Genomic DNA, 18844 nt, shown 5'->3' with positions numbered 1-18844 from the left:
TATTCGAAATGATTTCATTTTTATTTTTAAAATCAGAAAATGAAGATTCTGCTGCTGCAAGAAAGGATTCTTTTATTAACTCTCCATCAGTAAAAGTTTTTTTTGCTTTTGCTAATAAATGATGCACTTTCAAAGATGCAATAGTGGCTGATATTGGTTTATTTATTACTTTCGAAATCATATTTTGTTGTCCAGAAAGTCCTGCCTTTAAATTTATAGTTTTTGATTCACGCATTTCGAAATTTTGGGGAAAATCTTCATCATATTTTGCATGTAGCGATCGAAAATGTCTCCCAATATTACCTTTTTTTGGAATTGCTACAGATGAATTACAAATCAAACAACACTTTCCATTTACCATTGTAAAGAAATAATCCATTTCCCATTCCTTGTGAAAATGATACGTCTTAGATTTCTTTGATACACTCATGATTATCCTCAAATTAAAAAAAATAAATAACTTTTAAATATTTTATTAAAATAAAAAATGTTTATAACTTATCAATTAGCGGACAAAATAATGGTAAATCCAACGATAAATTTAGAGCAACTGAAATTCAACTGAAATTCTAACAGTGGGCAGTGGGAAGTGTGTGATATAGTTACGAGTAAGCACGATTATAAACGAAACACATAATGTGCTTTGCTTATAATCGTATTCACTCGGCTCGCTGTTTGACTTCCACTGATCCAAATTAATTCATTTACCCGGACTTATAAGAAAATTACTGATTTGACAATATTAACGAAAACTAAATAAATAATAGCAATACACTTAAAGAGAATTAAAAAATAATGATAAATAAAATATTATGTTTTCAGTTTTAATTAAATTTGTAAGTAAGGAGGAATAAATAAGAGATTGACCAAAAATCGCTCCGCGATCAACGGGTTGAACACCACTGCCATATAACATTAAAGGAAACGAATTGCATCAGCTGCCATTATTCAAATACTGCAACAAACACTGACAAAATATATACTAAAATGTTACATTAAAGTAAAAATTCAACAGGCATAAACTATCCATAGATAATACATTCTATCTAGATTAGACTCCCTGTATATTTAAAGCAAAAACTCAAATAAATTATTTTGATTTTTTTCCCCCTACCATCTTGTTGCTTCTCATTGGATCAATCTATATTCATGTACAGCATTCGATTTTAACTGTTCATTTATAATTTTAGTACATGCTATATAATGCACCACTTACACTTAATGTTAATAGTATTTTCATGAGCTTTTCTCCTCGAACTTTATGATGCATCTGCATCTTTTCCACATTTACAAAACTTCAATTCAAACAATATATTACACAATAACCACAGTTTTTTTTTTTTTTTTTTTTAATCCCATGGTATTATTACACCAGATCATTGAGGTCAAATTCATGTATTTTATATAGCACCTTTTCTGGGTTGTTATAAAGTTCACATTTGGAAATATTCATACAATTTAGTAAATGCATTGGTGATGCTTCCTCAATGTTACAGATTTTGCAGATGGGGAAGACTTTTATGCCATTGCTAAACTTGATTGGTCTTGTGTGGCCAGTCTTGAGGCGAGAGATCATGGTATGGCACAACGATTAAATTTGGAGTTGATGGTAGTTCCTCGTTTTTCTGCTGAATACCAGTGGTGAGTCATGCCCTGGAGAATCGTTCTCTTTATGTTTTCTTTTTGAGTGATTTTAAAAAGATTGAAATCTGTGATATCACTTGATGTTGCAGCCATTTTTGCTACTTCATCTGCAGTTTCATTTCCCTTTAGTCCCACATGGGATGGGATCCAATGGAAATAACCACAGTAATTAACTCTAAACCATTTTTAATTGGTAAACCGATTGTTGTATGCACCTTGTATTCCTGTTATTTGGTCTGCTTATTTCTACACACTGTAGATTATACTGTTATTTTCAGTACGAAATATCTGTACTTTCATTAAAGCAGCTAATTACTGTGATTTCGTGTAATTTGTTGTTTATAGTTATGTTACAGGTACCTTTAAAGATAAAACTTCAATTCTTCAAACCTAGCTTGTTCCTACCAAATCACTTCAAAATTTTCTTAGCCTCTTCGCAAATATGCTTTGCATACATCTTATAGAATGCTTAATGGGGAAACTGACTAGTCTAAAAGCATGCTCAATTTCCAAATTCATCATCGTTTTCTGACATACACCATCATTTCCTAATATGCAGCTCAATGGATTTACAACATATGACAGAACAGGTTTAGGTTGTTTCCTTCCACAATGTGTCCCATGTGACCACACTCATGATGAATCTTATGACTATGGATGTCAACAATAATAATAATTAATCTCTTATTTATCATATTCTAATATGGTTAACTCATATGTTCTGATGCAATATTAACTGCATCAATCTGCCTAGATCAGTGATATCTAGGAGAACTGTGTTCAGTAGAATACCAGGGTTCCACTGAACACTTCAAAAATATTTTTAATAAAATTCTAATTTGTTTTTAATTATAATTTCAAAATCCTCTGAAAATTTTTTCAGAACATGTTTGCAATTGATTTATTGTTAATTATCAAAACTGAATAATTTCTCTTCTTCCTATCATGGATTTTAGGCCATGTGACTTGTTCCAGTCTCATGACATCAATTTCTTGGTCTTCCGATTCTTCTTTTTCCACTTATTTTATATTGGTATAATATTTTCGGTAGTCTGCTGTTGTCCACTGAATAATTTTTAACTCTTAATTTAAAAAAAAAGTATTGCAACAAAATTCTTTGATATCTGTATAAACTATGCCCCCCCCCCCAGAATAAAAATTCAGTACTGAGTTACACCAGTCGGACTGACCATAAATAGTTTAAATGTTTGGGTCTCTGAATACGTCCTGTCCCATTTGAGTTTATTATAATTTTTTTAAATAGTTTTTTCTTTTCAAATAAACTACTACAAGTCTAAAATTTTCATTCATTTTTATACCCAAAAATGCACTAAAGTAAGTCATACTGAATAGGAAATTTAAAGATCAGCGACCTAGATCTTAGTCCTCCTTCAAGTCATTCTTGCTATCAAACATCTATTTAGATAACCCTTCCACTTATTCTGTTTCAGATCACCTGAAAGCAGGTATGCTCTTACATTCTTGAATATGCTAACAATGTGAAGTTCATATTTAATATCTTATTATCTTCATTGCTCTTTAATATCTTCAGTTTTAATATAATTCTGCTATCTATTCACTTTAATTTTTCTCAGAACTCTCCTATTTATGATCTCTAGAGACCAGAATTTTACTATCTATTGTTATACTTAATTTGCCATCTTCAATATTATGCTTTTGAAATGTAGGTTTATTATAATGAAACTAGAAATGATAGAATTAGGGTAGACAGAGAGTTAAACTGGCCACAATGTGAGGCAGTTAAGTCATTGTATAATATAACTGCAATGTTGAAGAGATCACTAACTTGCAGGAATAAAGAAGTAATTCTCCCACTTCACAATGTTTCGATAAGATTGCATCTTGACTACAGTGTTTGGATATTTTCCCATGGATTTAAAACAGATGAAGAAACAGCTGAAGAGATAATACCTGAATTGTTCATATGGGGAGAGAGAGAAAGAATGTGGTTGTCAAAGTATGAGCAACAGCTGAATAAGAGACATACAAGTTGGTAAGAGAATATTACAGTCTAGGAAAGGCACATCATGTTTTTTCTTCTATACACCAAACTCCACTATCTAAACTCTCTCAACTGCTCTGTACAACCAACACTCCAAAGTCCCAATATCACTTTCATTCCAGGGGTCCATATCCAGAGGTCATTCATCTCTGGATCCTCTCTAGTGTTTCCACATCACAATGAAAAATAGGTGACCAAATTTGAGCAAACAGCCCATATATGGTCTAATTAATGCCTTATGTGGCACCAACACCTCTGTATCCTTACATGTCAATGTACTTCTTATTAAAGTAGCAATACAATGTTCACTCTTTACAATGCTTGAAATGTAATTAAAGAACTTTAGCCAACTACCTACTATCATCCCAAAATGCCAAATATCATTCACTTTTGTGAAGCAGAGCTCCAACATGCAGCCACCAAAATGCAAAGTATAACACTTTGCATTTATTAATATTAAAATTACAACCCCACTCATTTATCCAAGCTAAAAGTCTGTGCAAATCTTCCTGTAGAGAATTAACATCTAGAATACTGCTAATAATTCTACCTAACTTGCAAATATTTTAGCAAATATTTGAATATCCCCAATAAAGTCACATAAAATTCATTAACATTATTCAAGGAAAAAACGAAAGAGTTTGAGAACAGGAACCAAACCTTGGAGATTCAGTGGCAAGCCCTGAAGAAAACATTGATTAATTCAACCAGAAAAGCAAGTAGCGATGTTGTCTGCAAGGATAGAAAAATCAGAACTCCATGGTGGACACAGGAAGTTAAACAGTTAGTGGAGGAAAAGAAGAAAGCATTTCAAAATTTTCTGGCAAATATTCAGTGTGTGCTCTCAAGAGAATGCAGAGACAAATATAAGAAAGTTAAACACTGTGTAAAACTAGCTAAACAAAATTAATGGGAAGACTTTGGCAAGAACATAGAAAATAAATATCAGGAAGGTGGCAAAATATTCTGGAGGCTGTTGAAAAAGCTCAGAAATAGAGGAAAGAGTGCTGTAAAAGGAATTAGAGATGATAAAGGAGACATGAAAACTGGAGAAAAAGAAATCCTTGATGTATGGAGTAATTACATCGAGAAACTGCTAAATGAAACAAGCAGTGACAGAACAGTGGTGAAAACCACTCAACACGTATGCAATCAGAAATATATGATTATTATTACGGATCTCCATGGAGTCAGTAGACTCATCGCGGGAGACCCAAACTAGCAAAACAATATCTGTCATATCTCTTCTTGAATTCGTTTACAGACGAAGAGCTCACAACTAAGTCAGGCAATGAATTCCACTCGTTCACCACCCTCCAGGCAAAAAACCTTGTTCTGACACCCTTGTTAACCACACTCTTCTTTAATTTACAGGGATGACCTCTTGTTCTTCCATCACTATCGCATAGCTGAAACATTTCCCCTGCATCAATCCTATAAAAACCTTTCAGTAATTTAACTGTTTCTATCATATCCCCTCTTCTCTGCCTATCAACCAACCTCTACAATCCACAAGTTCTCAATCTATCAATGTAGGGAGCATTTTTTACATCACTCACCAACTTGGTCACTCTTCTCTGAACCCTCTCCTCAGCCTCCTCATCTCCAAGGAGTCCAGGTGACCAGACCTGAGCACAGTAATCCAAATGTGGAAGTATCAACGCTTTATAAAGGGGAATAATAACCTCTTTATCTCTGGATGTCAGTGTGTTCCTGAACAACCAAGTAATCCTATGTGCAATCTTTGACACCTTAGCAATGTGTCCTCTGAACTTCATCTCCTTATCTACCAACACCCCTAAGTCCCTAGCCTCATCAATCTCTTGGAGTACTGTTCCATCAATGTAGTACATAGCTGGTAATATTTTAATCCCAAAATGCATGACTTTCCACTTTTCCACATTGAACTGACATCCATTATCTTTTGCCCATTCTACCAGCTTATTTAAATCATCCTGCAAACTTTCAACATCAGCTTGATTTTTTATTGACCTACCCAACTTTGCATCATCAGCAAACAACTGAATATCTCCCCCTCAAGCCATTTCCTATATCATTTATATACAAATTAAACAACAATGACCCAAGCACAGAGCCCTGAGGCACACCACTGATCACCTGCCTCATCCTGGACTCGGCTCCTCCATACACCACCTTCTGGCATCTCTCCCTGAGCCATTCTCCTATCCATATCACCAATTTAGTATCCATTTCCATCTGCTCCAATTTGAGTAACAGTGTTCCATGGGGTATCCTGTCAAAGGCCTTAGCAAAATCCAGAAGTACCACTGTGTAGCCAGTTCCTTTGTTCAACTCAGATGTCATTCTATTATGAAAAGTTAATAGATTGCTAAGGCAGGATCTACCTTTAACAAAACCATGTTGGTCTCTATAGAGTATCATATCCTGATCCACCCATTCTTGAATTTTGTCTTTAACCAACTTTTCCAATACTTTTACCACTACTCCTGAGATGGTGATTGGTCTGTAATTAACTACTGCAGTTTCAGAGCCACCCTTATGCAAAGGAACCACTTTGCCTAACTTCCACTCCCTAGGGACCATACCAGAGTTCAAACTTAAATTAAATATCCAAGTAAGAGGGGTCGACAATTCATTTGCACATTCAAGCAACACCCGAGCTGATATTCCATCTAAGCATACACTTTAAATACAACATACAAAATTTAAATGCATACACAGCAGTGTTTGCATTTAAATTTTGCAATATATTAAATATATATTTTGCAATATATATTTGATTCTTTAGCTTCAATTCTCACATTAGTTATTGCTACAGGTACAGAGATATCCTCACTTGGGTGATAGACTTTTGAAGTGATCACTCAGTAACTCGGCTATTACATCTGATTTTGTCACCTCAATACCATCAGCACCCACTAAAGTTATCCTTCCGAAGTCATTCTTCCTTTTACTTGCTACATAACGGAAGAACTCTTTGGTATTACCCATGATCTCTTTGGCTAAAGTCTTCTCATAATCTGATTTAGCTTTTCTTACTATGCTGGTAACCTTCCTAGCTTGAGCCTTGTACTGCTCATGGGTGTACTGATCACCTTTCTCCTTGTAAATTCTCCATAACATTTTCTTTTTTTGCAGATCAAGCTTGATACTACTGCTCATCCATCTAACGCCTGCCTTGTTTGACCTCCTGACCATGGGGACACAATCTGATATTGCTTTCCTCAGATACCCACTGATTTTATCCCATGCACTGCTAACATCTTTCCCCTGCAATATGTTCTGCAATGGGATGGCTGCAAGCTCACTCCGAAGCTTGTTATAATTGCCTAACCTGTAGTTCCATATATACCCCTTCTTAACAGAAAAATCCACAGATTTTGCAACCTCCCAAGTCAATACCACATGATCGCTTTCACCAATTGGAGGTAACGAGGACACCTTACTTATGCATATAACCTCTGAACCAATAACCAGGTCCAACATTCTCACACCATGTGTCCCTTCAGTTATGTGCTGTTTCAACTAATTATCTTGTAGAATGTATGAACTGCATTTCCTTTTTGCTACGTGATATTTCCTCCTTCCAACTGATATCACCATAATTAAAATCCCCCATAATAATCACTAAACCTGCACTCATTGCACTAATTTGCTGAAGCATGAATTCAATATCTCCTCCTGTACTCCCTGGCCTATAGCAGCATCCAACTATATATTTGGTTGCATTGGTCAGTATTTCGCACCAGACTGCCTCATGTGAATGAACTCTCATTCACATGTCTATCATCTTGATATACTACTTTCTTTGGCTGCAACACATCAGATATCATCAACAGTACTCCTCCCCCTGTTCTATCTTCTCTATCCTCCCTGAAAATACTGTACCCATCACATTCAATTCCAGTGACCACATCTTCTGCTGACAGCCAAGTTTCACTAATGACTACAACTTTTGGTGAGATTGCACTGACTAATGCCAAAAATTCTTCTCTCTTATTTCGAATGCTTCTTGCATTGGTATACAAAAATTGCAGATTCCCTCTAGATCTTGTACTGGCTTTAGAACTGATATATAAGTCACTAATTTCAGTAGTCCCATGCCAATTTTTATTCCCTCTCTTCTGCAATTTATTCTGCATATAAGGATCAATAAATATACAGTCAGTGCTAAAGTTTCTCTCTCTTACACTCAATCTTTTCAATATTAGTTTCCCTGCCCAATTGCTTCAACTTGTTCAGAAAACAGTAATTTCTTCAATCGCTTATGTCCTTCCATGTTCAGATGTAGTCCATCTCTAGCATACAACTGTCTTTTTCCTTCAAACACACTCCAAACATCAACAAATTCCAGACCTCTTTTTTTTTTGCACATTCTTGCAATCACATCATTCATTATCATTGCTCGTTTACTTAACTCGTAATTGTCAAAACAAGGCAACACACATCTATAGCAATTTATTCTCCCATTGACACTTTTCCTCTTCACAATATCTAACAATGTTCTTAAATCTTTTCCTACCCGATTTATACCACCACTCAGGTCATTTGTACCCACCATAACTATCATCTTGTCTGCTTCATGCCCTCTCTTTATTGCTAAAGTCACTCTTTCTATTGTCCCACCAGCCAAGCACTCCTCGTGCATACCACTCTCCATATCCTTAATCATAGAATCACCATATATCTTACCAATCTTAACTTCATTCAAGTCCACACAAGCGTCACTCATGGACTCATGTTCTACGCTATTCAGCATGACTCTCCCAGTTTCATTACTCAATGCTCTATTACTTACCCCCCCACTCTCATGACATCTCGTTCCTTCTAGGCCACTTGTGGTTTTATTTTGTTGACTCCCAATCCAATCACTCCCATACTATATACCAATACTCAAAGTAGAAAAAGCTATCAAAAGCCTGAAATGGGGAAAGGCAGTGGGAGTAGATGATATTCCACCAGAAATGCTCAAGTGTGGAGGTTTAAATGGCTTGCAGTTGCTGCACTGCATAGTTCAGAAGGCCTGGCAGAGGGCGGATTCCAGATGATTGGTGTAGAGCTCTCATAGTATCCACATACAAAAAAGGGAAATAAACTTAATATCTTAATAAAAAAATTAATTACAAAGGTATTTTCCTATTGAGTGTTCCTGGTAAGATTTATGTAAGTATACTTCAAAAACGATTGAGAAGGTTTGTAGAAGGGAAGTCTGGTGAAGAACAAGCTGGAATTCAGGCCAAATAGAGGCTGTCCGGATCAGATTTTCACTTTATGACAAATAGTTGAGAAATCATAGGAATATAACAAAGATCTGTATTTAAGTTTTGTAGATTTCCAAAATTCATATGACAAGGTGCCAAGAGAAAAGTTATTCAAAACACTACAGTTATATGGTGTCAATGGGGCATTATATCAAGCAATACTTAGTCTTTATTTGAGTTGTAAGTCAGTAGTTAGAACTGAAGGAAGTACAGGAAGGTGGTGTAATGTTAAATCTGGTGTCAGACAAGGATGTACATTATCCCCTCTGTTATTATCTATATGGATCACATTAGGAAGGAAAGCAGTATTAAACCTGATATTATAATTGGAGATGTTAATCTCAGATCTTTATGCAGATACTGCTATACTTTTAAATAAATCTAGTACAAGTCTGCAAGACTTCCTGACTAAATTGAATAACTGTTGTAATAAATTTGGTATGAAAATCAACAATAACAAGACAAAGACAATCAAAATAGGCAGAACCATTGAAAATATCAACTGCACTGTGAATGGACAACCTATAGAACAAATAAAACATTTCAGGACTCCCACAGATATCAGAATCCTGAGAAAGATTAGGGGCATGAAGAGATGGCATCAATGGCAATATCATATTAATAATGAGGATATTCAGAATGTACTTAAGATTGTTAGCATCCAGGAATGTGTTATAAGAGCTAATCTCAGATGGTATGGTCACTTAAACAGAATGGGAAAGGAAAGATTAGCAAAACAAGTGTTTTCTGCCAGGTTGGCAGGTAAAAGACCCAGAAAAAGATCAAGATTTAAGCAGATTGATACAGTAAAAGTGCCTTAGAAGACAGAAATGTAATATCTGATAATGTCTGAGTCTTGACTTAACAGATTGATTTGGAGAAAAATTGTTGATAGGAAGTTAGTAATGATGTAAGTTCTTCATGTAGCACTATCATAATATCCTAGATATCCCTTCAGGGTACATGTCAAGAATTTGATGACGACGACAATGAATATCATTAACAAATAAAGGTGCCCAAGAACTTAATGTATCCATTTGACCTATCAAGCTACTAATCTGCACAAATTCCAGATGTACCAATCCTTAAAATATTGTTCACATCTTCGCGCAGGTACAAGAAAAACCATCCTAAAAATTCTTGATGCTGTCCAGAGGGAGCAATTTGGCTGGTAAATGATCCCACTTCAGCCACTATCTCACATATAGTGGCTGAAGTGGTACGAAGGTAGTTCCAAAAGTTTCCGGCCTAACTTTTAGAGATGACCAAAAGAAAACAACTGTGTCACTTTCAACATAATCTCCCTTTACTTCAACACACTTTTGATTTCTTTGAATTAACATTTCTATGCCCTTGAAAAAATAGTCTGTATTTTTGTCTGCAAAATGGCCTAAAACTGCTTCTTTCATCTCATTGTCATCTGCAAAGTTTCTTTCTTGAAGGTTTTTCTTCAGTTTCAAGAAGAGGTAGTCACTGGGAACTACACATGTGCTGTAGGGTGGGTGTGTCGATCTCCTGGAGCTCTTTACTGCAGCCTTCACAACAATGGTCGTACGGCCTGGGATAATGTCGTGAAGCAAGCGAACACCATTACTCACCATTCCTCGTCTCTTCTCCTTTATGGCATCGTGCAGCTTGTGCAGGAGTGAAGCATAATATTCTGCATCCACAGTGGTATTCTTTTCCTTGAAGTCAATTAAGAATTCCCCAGCAATCCCAAAAGATTGTTGCCATCACTTCCATAGGCCAACCATCACAAGGATAAGCTTAAATGTTCTCTCTTCCTAGGCCAAACTGTTTTAGTCCATTCCTTCATGGTGGAATATGAAGAAGAAGCTTCCCCATAAACACATCCAATTGCTGTTTGATAGCACTTGGAGAAAATCCTTCTTTGATGAAAAAGTTTATGACAGCGCAGTACTCAATTCTTAACATTACATCCACTTAACATGCCAGATGTTAGTCAAACGAGCGCCTCCAACTGAATGACAGAGATAGAGTTGAAACTGGTACACTAACCTCCCCACAGATGGTGCTATTTGTCAAACATGGCATTTTAAAATTGAAGCGAATTTTGTATCTCAGGTTGGAAATTTTTGGAACCTACCTCGTGTTTCCATGGACAGTGCTCCAAGGGCACTCACTTAAAACATGTCCAGCAACTTTCCAACATCCCTTCACAGTCTAACTTTAAAAGCACCAAACATGCTTCTCTTATTCCTGTTTTACTTAATTTGGCTCAATTCTTTGGACAGCCTCCCACATAGTGATCTCCAACAATTACAACTTCTAGCTTTTCTAGAAGAATGTCAACAGGCTTCTCTATTTCCTGCTGTTGTCTACACCCTATACATAAATGTACTATAGGTTCTTCATCCTCTACAAGGGAAGTTTTTCCACTTGGTTATACTATAAATTAAAAATGCCAAGAAATTACATTCTTGGTTTAATTCTTTATCCAAGTGTAAGCAAACAAAGTTTGCACCTGAAGTATTTTTAGGACAGAGTAACTTGTATATAGAAGCTAATGACTTCACATCACTTACTTTAGTATCCCATAAAGCAAAGCACATATCCTGACAGGAACCTCCGTAGCACAGTAAGTATGGATGAAGCCCTTCGGTAGGAAAGACTTGGGTTTAACGTGAGGAACCTTTATCTGGTCTCTTTCAACTAAAGGTGAGTTAACCAGTCTCATACAGAAGTGGGTGGCTTTTTCATCCCTCAAAACAGGCAAACCGGTCCCGTGAACACACATGGCTACAGTCATAAAATATACTATGGCAAGGAAGGCAACGGGGAACCACCTTGCTCATAATCATCTCCCTAGTATGGTAGCATATAGCTATCCCCACCAGCCGTATGGCAAGGGAATAGGATAGGATATCCTTACGGATATGTATAATGCTATGCATTATGGGAAGGATCACCACCCAGACTTCCAACTACTATCTCTAATCCAGAGCATCTTAATAATAAGGTGTGACACCTTTTGGCTACTTGTATATGGAAAAATGACTTCTGCATTACTTCAACCTTGATATCACCTGGGTCTGGCTCCCACCGATGAGACCTCAACAAAGGTCAAAACCAGTCTGGGTAGTGATCCTTACCATAATACATGTCCGTAAGTATATGTGCTTTGCATTATGGGATACGAAGGCAAGTGATGTGATGTCATTAGCTTCTATATACGAGTTTCCCTGTCCTGAAAATACTTCAGGTGCAAACTTTGTTTGCTTACACTTGGATAAAGAATTAAACCAAGAATATAATTTCTTGGCATCTTTAATTTATACTCTACAAGGGACATGGGACACAATCTTTTTCCAATGCAAAGAATTTCATTTCTATCGCTTATAAAACTCTCAATTTTGAAATGTAAAATAATAATCAGACACTGAAAAAAAAAAAAGTTTTAAATGCCTCTCACTTCAAAATTGCCAGATGCACATATTACTAACCAATTAAGGTGATCAGCTAGTGAGATGGCTAAGGTATATGGTAAGAGAAAGAATTTCACAACCAAGATGCAGATCTTGTTCTGTTACTCATGCTGTGAGGCTTGGCAACATCTCAGAGAAACAATACCTTCAGGTTAATGGGTGAAGGCTATTTCTGAAACAACAGATTATAAACTCACATTAGATGAAATTAACAATTGTTACCTACAATCATTTAGCCAAAAAGTAGAAGCTTATAATGGATGCCACCATACACAGAGCAAAAATCTTTGATTATTGTATGCCTTGGTATGTGTGGTACAGGTTCAATGGATGACATGATCATTTGAGTTGATTTATATTAGCCATTTTTCATTGCATGTCAACAAGTGGCGCAAAAATAGTCTATTACAGAGATACAAATTCAGTGACAAGCAAACTGATAGTCTCTAATATTCAATGTCAGCTGAAAAATTATGGGGAACTCATCTATTACATTTGTATATCCTTCCCAGTTAATGCAAATGCAAACAAAATGGGATTTTTCATTCCTGGCGTATTTGCTAGAAACACACTCCATGTTAGCCTTCAGTATGTCTTCATTAATGAGTTAGTCATCCCTCAGTGAATCACTACTTCATCATAATAAAATTGGTTTAATCCTTTATCCAAGTGTGAGCAAACAAAATTTGCGCCTTTAAGTATCTTCAGGACTGGGGTAAGGTGGTACAACACCAGGGCAACTCATTGCAAAGGTGGAGCAAGCTACCAACACTCCTATCTCAGTATCTCCTATAACACAAAACACATTTCCTTGCAGATATGTCTAATGTTATGCATTAAGGGAAGGGCCACTACCCAGACTAGTTTCGACCTTTATTGAGGTCTCTTCAGTGGGAGCCAGGCCCAAGTGGAGATACCAGGCAGAAGCATTAGCAGGTCATTTCTACCTATAGGAGTTGCCAAATGGTGTGCCACCCTTTTTTAATAAATTACTCTGGATTTAGAGAAAGATGTTGAAAGTTTATTTTTCACTTGGTTAGAATAGGAGTGTTGGTAGCTTGCTCCACCTTTGCAATGAGTTGCCCTGGTGTTGTACCACCTTACCCCAGTCCTGAAGATACTTTCAGGCGCAAACTTTGTTTGCTCAAACTTGGATAAAGGATTAAACTAATTTTATTATATTCTAACCAAGTGAAAAATAAACTTTCAACACTACTTCAACAAGTGACTCAGTAACTAATGCAAAATTTCTGAGTTGTGCATTCGCTCTGTATCCTCTCCCAATGCCATGCATATTTTGCAAGTTGCTTGTGTACTGTCTGTGTGAAATTTAAGATTCAAAATGTAAACATTTTGAATGTTTATATTTGGAATTTTTACACTACATAAGACTTAAAAAAATTGCAATTAGAGTAGCCATTTTTTGCACTAGTTTACTGATCTCCACTTTACTCGCTACTAATTATTATTATGGGCTACTCCATGTAGTCCTTAAACTCATCAAGGGAAGCCCTTAACATCATGCCAAGAACTATCTAACATTCATGCAGTATCTATCATACTTTGCTTTAAACTCATTCACAGTCAGGGCACCCACAACTGACTGAAAACCTATTCCACTCATTCATTTACCACTTTCCAAGCAAAAAATCTGGTCCAAGGATAGCTCCTAGTTCTCTCACCACCAGACCTGTTATGAAAAATTTCCTCTGTATTAATCTTGTAAAAATCTATCAGTAATTCACATGTCTCAATCACATCATCCTTTTTCCACCTGTCAATCAATTTATGTAACCCAAAAAATCTTCAACCTATTCATTCCATAGACCTGTTACCATCTTGGTAACCTACCTCTAGATCATTTCCACCTCCTCATTTCTCAAGAAACCAAGATAACCTGATCTGAGTACAGTAATTCAAGATGAGGTCTTACCAGGGCTCTATAAAGAAGTGAAATAGCCTGCGTGTTTCTGTTCATCAGGGTTTTAGAAACCAAGTAATCCGATGAGCTGCTTAAGCCACTTTTATAATATACGCTCTATCCCCAAATCCTTGGCTTCAATTTCCTGGAGAACAGTTTGGTACATAGCTGGTAATTTTTCACACCAAAACATATAAGTTACACTTTGCCATATTAAAATTACATCCATTCTCTTTTGCCCAGACTGTCAGTCTATTGAAATCATCTTGCAAAATTTTAACATAATCTTTATTAACAATTGCTCTACCCAATTTTGCATCATTAGTAAACAACTGAATAATTCCTCTCAGATCATTTCCTATATCTTTAATGTACAAATTAAATAGTGATGGCTGAGGAACAGAGCCCTATGGCACACCACTAGTTCCAGGCCTTCTGCTGGGCACAAATGAATAAACTATTTTTTGATCTCTCTCCATCAACCATCCTTTTATCAGCTGACCCAGTGTCACTTATACTTTAGAAGCCACTGATAAATAAGTGCCTTTAACATTAAGTTCAACATAATTTTTATCAAAATCTTAACTCTACAAGAATTATACAAGATTTTTAGTTACCTACTGCTGAACCTTTTCATATCATTCCACCACATTGATCTACTAAGTCTACCAGTTAATGCAAATATTACCCATCCAATAATAAGCTTCTGCAGCAAAAAAAAAAAAACCTACATTATAACATCACTAATGTTCAAATAGCAATATAAGAATAACCCACAAATGAAACTCAAGGATATGCATATCTAACAGTCTTTGACAACTCTTCTATTTACAGCCACCCTAACCAACCTTGAGTTATAGTGGCCACTGAATTAGAACCCTTTATGCAGATATACATAAAGGTCACTCATGCAGCATATATGCAAAACACTTGGTCACTTGCATCACCACATATTCTAAGCAACTATTTAAGAATGCTGCTAGTCAATCATCATCAATATTATTGATCACAATGGAAAAACAAAGGATCTTTCAGAATTCAATAAAGGGCTTATTGTTGGTGCCCGTCTGTCTGGAGTTATGATTTTGAAAAAGCAGTGCTGATTAGTTTCTCAAAAGGTGAGATATCTGTGTTGTTTAATCAGTGGAAAAATAACCCACATTCTCTAAGATGTGCAACTATGGTCCTAAGGCAGTTTGTCAGGAATGATATCACTCTTGTACAGACAAACAGTTTGTGGCATTAAACAAAAGTTTCTAATTCAGTGGCTGGTATGCATACTATAACATGTGACGGCGTTTCTGTCAAACGACATCTCGTAAAATTCTGATATATTTCTCAGAACAGTCATCACCTTATCATAGAGTGCATATATTACTAAACCAAAATAGGAGAGGGGATGAAAATCAACAGTCACAGAAAAGAAAATAAGAATTCTTTATATTTGCAATCAATACACGGTAACGGTTATGACTATTAAAGTGATAGCTTACAGAGGCGAAGGAAATACCAAGATCTGTAACAGCCTTATATTACAATATACTACACTATTGGAATATTGTGGAAATATTTATTTTAATTACATAAAAAAAAAGAAAAGTTAACTCAAAATGTCTACGCCGATAATCATTATCGCCAATTATTGTGATCATCTCGAAAAAAGGTCAAACACTATATGGGAACGCTCCTTCAGCCGATTATCTAAATATCGTCATTATTGCTAAATACCATAATATATAAGGAAAGGTCGAAAACAGTATTAATGAAGTTCATCAAAAGACAGGCTAAACTTTCAGCATATCTTTATTTCATAAGCTGTTAAAAATAAGAGCATCGCAAAAGTTTCATTTTCGTGAAGGGTGGTACAACGCTTATTAAAACAAATCATACCTTCTGAAATATTACTTACCACACTTACATTACCGAAATCAAATCCAGTTATTAGTTCAGACATCAGACGAAAGAAGCGGAATGATTTAAAGAAAAATAAAATATATAAACTACTCAATACATAAATTATCTAAAAAAACTATAAAAACGAAATAACTAATATTATAATCATCAGAATTCCACAGTGCACTGTTAACAACGTCCTCTAGATTTACTTCAAATGACGAAACTTGACAAATGATACTGGCAAATCATAAATATGAAATGTGTGCAGTAAATGACGAAATTGTAATAAGCTTCCACAAGAAATATCTTAAATTCAAATTACAGTAGAATATCATTGTATTAACACTGTGTGTGTGCATCAGTTTTTGCGTTTTCCTCCCAATAGTAACCCTACCAGGAGGGAAATTTATTTCTACATGGTCCATTGCATATAATGCATATATTACATTACGCCCTTCGATTGGAATAGGCATAAGTTTGATTCTAGTCGCGACGGGGGAATCTTTATCTGGATGATTTTCAATCGAAGGTGAGTTAGCCGATCTCATACGGAAATAGCAGGGTTTTTTCTGCCCGAAACTGGGGTTTTTCATCCCTCATACAGACAAATCGGCCCTTCAGAACACACGCAATTTACAGACATAGAATACTAGTTGTAGTGGTGGTGGTGGTGGTGGGCGGTAGATGGCGTTGATGGAGATGATTCGTAGTAGAGGTTCGGTGCAGTGGTTGGGACAGTTGTAGGTGTCCTCCCGCGATGAGTCTTCGGACTCCTTGGAGGTGTCAGGAATAATAATAATAATAATAATAATAATAATAATAATAATAATAATAATAATAATAATAATAATAATAATAATTACATGTAGCTTACAAGTACTGATTAACATTTATATTTATATTTTTGTATCAATATTCATATTTAAATTTATATTTTTACATCTATATGAACATATTCCGACCTTTACATACATATTTATATTTTATATATACATATATTTACACTGTTAAGTGTAAATAGGGCTTAAAAACGGCCTGGCCTACTCCCTATACAGGAACGAAAAAAGGCGTTAGCTGATTATATATATATATATATTTTTTTTTTTTTTCACTATATAATTCAAATAATATCGGTAATTTATGTTACTTTACAACAAGTGGAAGTTTATCTTATCGGCAAAATTATTATTATTATTATTATTATTATTATTATTATTATTATTATTATTATTATTATTATTATTATTATTATTATTATTATTATTATTATTATTATATCACACCTCCAGGGAGTCACACCTCCAAAGACTCATCATTGAGGGAGGGCATCTACTCTACAGCTCTTTGTCTCTCTACTCCACCAACCTTCATCATCTAACACCAACGCCGTTTACCGCCGACTACCACACTAGTACTTTCACAGACAACCATCCATGCCCACAGGGGATTCGAATAGGCAGCCTTTTGGTTGGAGAGCAGATAGGCTAACCACTCAGCCAACCAGACTGGCTGGTTGGCATTGCACAAAAATTAAATCTGTGTAATACTTTTGGATAAGTATCTGTTTTGACACTGGCCAATTGTCTCCTGAAGTGATGAAGTGTAATATTAAAGGCATCCGTAAGGAATCCAATAGCTGTCACTCGTAAATTATGTATTCGACAATCAGGTGAAGCGTTCTTGAATAATGGACTGTCTGTTATATGCAATGAAAGAACAATCGAAGTTCCCTACAGTTTTGCTTCCATCAATGTATATATGGATATCGTCACTTTTATAGCTTCTATTGTCACTTTAAATTGTGAGGACAACAAGCGCATGATGGAAATTCCGGGGCATGGAATCTGCGTAGGTAGTGTCTTAGTTTTCCATGTTCCGTTAGCAGCGTGGATAAACCTGGAGAGTAGGAGAGTAGGCATGTTTTTTCGTCCAGAGTCTGCTTTTGATACTTGACAGGAATTCTTTTGTTGTTGATCCGTTTTTTGATGTTTCCATTCTTCTTTCAAAGTACCTTTGGTAATTTGTTTCTAGCAACTTCTTTAGCCAGCTGATCCCTTCCTCGTTTCATTTCTACCCCAGTATGCGGTATTTACCCAACAGTACTTGATTTTCCATTCCTCTAGAGTGAGATTCCGAACCAGATTGCTTGTCTGTTCTATATATATATATATATTTTTTTTTGTTATTTATAGTGCTTCTACTGTCACTGTAATATTGCCTTTTGATGAAAGGTGTTCAGTTCTATTTCCCGGAGATATGTAAGTGAAGGAACTATAGGAAGTGGTTCTGCTTGGTTGTGGGAACAGAGAGAGGATGCAGTCTAGAACAATGTTGTTGTACAGGCAAAGCCCACTTAACGCGATTAATTAATCCATCAATCAATGCGCGCTATTCGTAATTGCGTTAAGCGAATGCAATAAATAACACGAATAATTATAATTCATCCATCAGTTTTCGTAAATTTGAAAAAAAAAAAAAAATACAGTATAAGCTATATTAGAGGATAAATAATTAACGTTAATAAAAATCAATTGTTTAAATTTTTATGTAATGTCTAAACATTTGATTGAACTACTTTATTACGAAAACATTTAGTAAAGATGTTTGAATCATGCTCGACTTTTTATCTTGTCATGCAATTTGGGACAACTGGCGATCGCTTTATTAAGAT

At 35.6% G+C, this 18844-nt stretch overlaps 1 protein-coding gene across 2 annotated transcripts in view; it reads right to left on the bottom strand.

The window, feature by feature from the left end:
• The window catches only part of Helz (Helicase with zinc finger), a 492230-nt gene extending 475912 nt beyond the window's left edge, over positions 1-16318 (bottom strand). The window contains exon 1 of one of the 2 annotated variants that reach the window (XM_090397541.1): positions 16187-16318. The gene's annotated coding sequence lies outside the window, so the exon portion shown is untranslated. The remainder of the gene's footprint in view (positions 1-16186) is intronic. The other variant, XM_090397543.1, reaches the window with a different exon arrangement.
• Positions 16319-18844: the final 2526 nt, after the last annotated feature.

This window comes from Typopeltis vanoorti, chromosome 9 (assembly GCF_054136105.1).
Source record: "Typopeltis vanoorti isolate ZY-2024b chromosome 9, IOZ_Tvanoo_1.0, whole genome shotgun sequence".
Lineage (NCBI taxonomy): Eukaryota > Metazoa > Arthropoda > Arachnida > Uropygi > Thelyphonidae > Typopeltis > Typopeltis vanoorti.
This window is presented reverse-complemented; position numbering and strand designations above follow the sequence as displayed.